This window comes from Chiloscyllium plagiosum, unplaced genomic scaffold, assembly GCF_004010195.1.
Source record: "Chiloscyllium plagiosum isolate BGI_BamShark_2017 unplaced genomic scaffold, ASM401019v2 scaf_11647, whole genome shotgun sequence".
Lineage (NCBI taxonomy): Eukaryota > Metazoa > Chordata > Chondrichthyes > Orectolobiformes > Hemiscylliidae > Chiloscyllium > Chiloscyllium plagiosum.
The window spans coordinates 1-4,433 of NW_025212439.1; positions in this window are offsets into that span (position 1 = coordinate 1).

Genomic DNA, 4,433 nt, shown 5'->3' on the forward strand with positions numbered 1-4,433 from the left:
TGTTTTGGGCCCCATATCTCAGGAAGAATGCATTGGAACAGGAGCGTGTGCAGAGTAGGTTCACAAAAATTAGACTGTCTGTCTTGATTGAGCGTCATATAATCAATACAGTGTAGAACAATGTCATTTGGCCTAACGATCCTGCACCAGCCCTCCATGGAGCATCCCACTCTATTCCCTGCATTTCCATAGCTCATTGGCAATATGGTGGCAGAGTAATTAGTACTACCACCTTACAACTCCCAGTACCTGAGTTCAATTCCATCCTTGGCCTAACCTAAGTGATATAATGCTGAAACACGACCTTATGACTCATGTACTCCATTCTAGACCCAATAAAGGCAAGCATGCTATACACCTTCTTTCCCACCATATCCACTTTCGGGGAACTATGGACTTGAACCCCACAATCCTTTTGTACATCAATGCTGTTCAGGGTCCTGCCATTAACTGAATACTTTTCCTCAGCATTTGATCTCCCAAAGTGCAGCACCTCCCATTGACCTGGATTCAACTCTACCTGCCATTTCTCTGCCCATATCTGTAACTGATCTATACCCTGCTGTATCATTTGATAACCTTCTACACTACCCATAACTCCACCAATCTTGAAATCATCTGCACACTGACTGACCACTGATCTACAAATTCATTCAAGTTATTTATTATATGTCACAAACAGCAAAGGTCTCAGTACACATCACTGCAGAACACCACTCGGCATGGATTTCCAAGCTGAGAAACATCCTTCCACCATTACCGTCTGCCTTCTATGGAAAGCCAATTCTGAGTATCACCTTGGATCCCATGCATCTTAATCTTCTGGATGTGATGACCTTGAAGGAACTTGTTGAAAGCCTTTTTCAAATCCATGTAAATAATATCCATTGCTCTACTCTTATTGAACACCTTCGCTACATCCTTGAAAAAATTCTTCAATTCAGTAAGACATAACCTGCACTGAAAAAGGCCACCTGACTGTCGCTACCTGTGCCATGCTTTTGCAAATGCATGTAAATCCTATCCCTAAGATATCTGTAGTTACTTGCTAACCACTGATGCAAGATTCCACTGTCAAGAGCTTCCTGGATTATCCTTATTTCCCTTCTTGAACACAGGAACATGATTAGCAATTGACTAATCCTCCAGGACCTTTCTAGTGGCGAGCGAAGGTACAAAGACGATGGTCAAGGCCCCAGCAAACGTATTTCTGGCTTCTCTCAATAATCTGGAATAGAAATCATCGGGACATGGGGGCTTATCTACCATAATGGTCTTCAAGAGATCCAAAGTCACTTCTTTATTGATCTCAAAATGCCCCAGAAAATTCGTACACCATGCACAAATCTCATTATCCTCCATAACCTTCTTCTGCGTGAATACCAACGCAAAGTATTCACTTCGGATCTCACGTACATTCTTGCCCTCCAAGTACAATTTTCCTGCTTTATCTTGAATGGCCCTTCCTTCTCCCTAGTTATCCATTTGTTTTCAATGTAACTATGGAATGCCTTGGGATTCTCATTCACACTGCTTGTTAAGATCATTTCATGGCCCTTCTTGCTCTCATAATTCTCTTCTTGAGTTCTTTCTTACTTTCTTTATATTCCTCACTGCCCTTTCCGATTTTAGCTTCCGACATCTCACGCGTTTTTTCTTCCTTTTGACGAAATTTGCAACCTCCCTCGTTATCCAAGCATCTCTTACCTTGCTATCTCTGTCCTTCATTCTTGCTGAAACATGCTACTTCTGAACTTTCATCAGCGGGTCTTTAAACGATTCCCACATGTCAAATGTGAATTTGCCTGACAACAGATCCTCCCAGTTAACACTCCATAGCATCTGCCTAATTTTGATTAGATTAGATTCGATTCCCTATAGTGTGGAAACAGGCCCTTCGGCCCAACGTGTCCACACCGACCTTCCGAAGAGTACCCACCCAGACCCATTTCATTCTGATTAATGCACCTAGTACTATGGATAATTTAGCATGGCCAATTCACCTAACCTGCACATCTTTGGACTGTGGGACGAAACTGGAGAATCCGGAAGAAACCCACGCAGACATTGGGTGAATGTGCAAATTTCACACAAACAGTTGCCCGAGATGGGAATTGAACCTGGTCCCTGACGCTGCGAGGCAGTAGTGCTAACCACTGAGCCACCATAATTTGCCTTCTTCCAATTTTGTTCCTTCCGCCATTGGAAATGAAGGGTTACAAGAATGGAGTGGGGTCTGGGTGGGAAGCTCTTTGGAAGGTCAGTGTAGGCTGGATTAGCCCAATGGCCTGCAAACTCACTGTAGGGATTCTACGAACAGAAAAGCATTTTTTTAAACAAGGATCTGTGGTTCAATTAAAACAAACATGTTAAAAAGTTCAAATTCAGTTTTTGCTGCACATTCTTGCAAACAAACCTTTTACGCTTTCAGTTTGCAGCCCAGCTTTTCTGAAACAATATTTTTTGTTGGCTGTCATATTTTCAGACAAAAAAAATACAGATTATTTAACTTAAAATGTCATGCAGTTGCTGAAAGGAGCTGTCTGGGTGTAATTCCTTTCTTTCTTTCACACAATAAACCTGTAAGATGTTGATAAGTGTTAGACCAGAGACTTTCTGATGGGCATGAGCGTCAGCACTCTGATCAGAAGTAAAAAAAGAGATTTATTCTCACAATGTACAGTCGGTGATAATTTCTCTTTTCCGATATTATAATGAAAGCATAACTTCCAAATTATGGTGGGGACAGTTGTGCTGCAGGAATTTCAAAATGTTGACGTCCCGAGGTGAAGTGTTGTGCAACTGATTATAAACAGGCCAGTGACTGACGACAAGTTTTGGCTGTTTTGATATCACAGTGTAGCTGTGTGGTTCTGAAAGCGGTGCAATGGTAATTGGTGATAAATTAATGCATGTAAAGGATTACTTGCCGACAAGTCGCATGGAGCCCGATACCATCTTTGGAACAATGATGATACTGGTGCTTTATGGATTGGAGAAACTCATGGAAAACAAGATCCCATGTCCTCATACTTCAACAGATGCAGATAGGGACTACGCTGGCCCAGTCTTCGGGTTCCCCACAGGAGTATTGCTTCAAATCAGATCTACTTTATTTGTAAGATTTGTGAGCATTGCTGTTGCAAGAAGAAGGATGCAAGTTCTGGGAACACACAACAATCTTCCGCGAACACTCAACAATTTTCCGTGAACATGGAACAATCTTCCACGAACACGCAACATTCTTCTGCAAACATGGAACAATCTGCCACGAAGATGCAACAATCATCTGCAAACATGGAACAATGTCCCGCAAAGACAGAACAATCGTCCACGCACGCGCACACAACAATGTTCTGCGAACATGGAACAAACATCCGCAAACACGGCAAAAGGTAATGGGATCAAGGACAAATGGTATAGAAGGTGGTTTTATTTTGTCAAGCTCCTGCTTCTGCTCATTAAATTATTGATTGCACCAATAACATGGCTCAGCATACTGCTTTTGGATGGTGATTATTACTCCTGTGCTGTCATAAAGAAGGACAGCAGAGTGGACAATAGCCTACCGTGGGGAAACTTACCTTACTGAAATCCATTTACATAATATCAACAACTTTCCCCTCATCCGCTGTTTGCTCACCTTCTCAAATAACTCAGTAAGATTTGTGAGGCACGACTTACTCCTCACCCAAAACCGTGGTGACTATCTCAAGTCAATTTATTCCTCTCTACTTGGTTACATTTCCTAACATCTTACAATCTTATAACCCTTTCCAACATATTACCCACAACCAAAGTAACGCTCACAGGTGTATAATTGTCTCTACTCCCCTTCTTCAACAAGGGAACAACATTTGCTATCCTCCAGTCTTGTACGCAATGACGACATAAAGATCAAAGTCAAAGGCGCCGCAGTCTCATTCCTGGCTTCCCAACTGCCCCAGGGGACTTCTCTATTTTTACACTTTCCAGAATTGCTAACACTGTCTCATTATGCACCTTAATCCCATTTAGTCTATTGCCTGTATCTCAGTATTTGCCTCGACCACCTTGCCTTTTTCTCATGTGAATACTGATGAAATGTATTTATTTAACGCTTCCCCATCTCCTCTGACTCTACACACAACTTCTGTGTTTGATTGGCCCTAATCTTTTTCGAGTCATTCTTTCATTGCTGATATACCTCTCGAAAGCCTTAGTGTTTTTCTTGATTCTATCCACTAATGACTTCGCATGAGCCCTCCTGGCTCTTCTTAGCTCTCTCTTTAGTATTTCCTGGCTAACGTATAATTCTCAAGCACCCGAACTGAGTCATCACATCTCATCCTAACATAAGCCTTGTTCTTCCCCTTGACAAGTGATTTAATTTCCCTCATAAACCACAGGACCTGCGCTCGACAACTTCTTCCCTGCCTGACCGGTACATACTT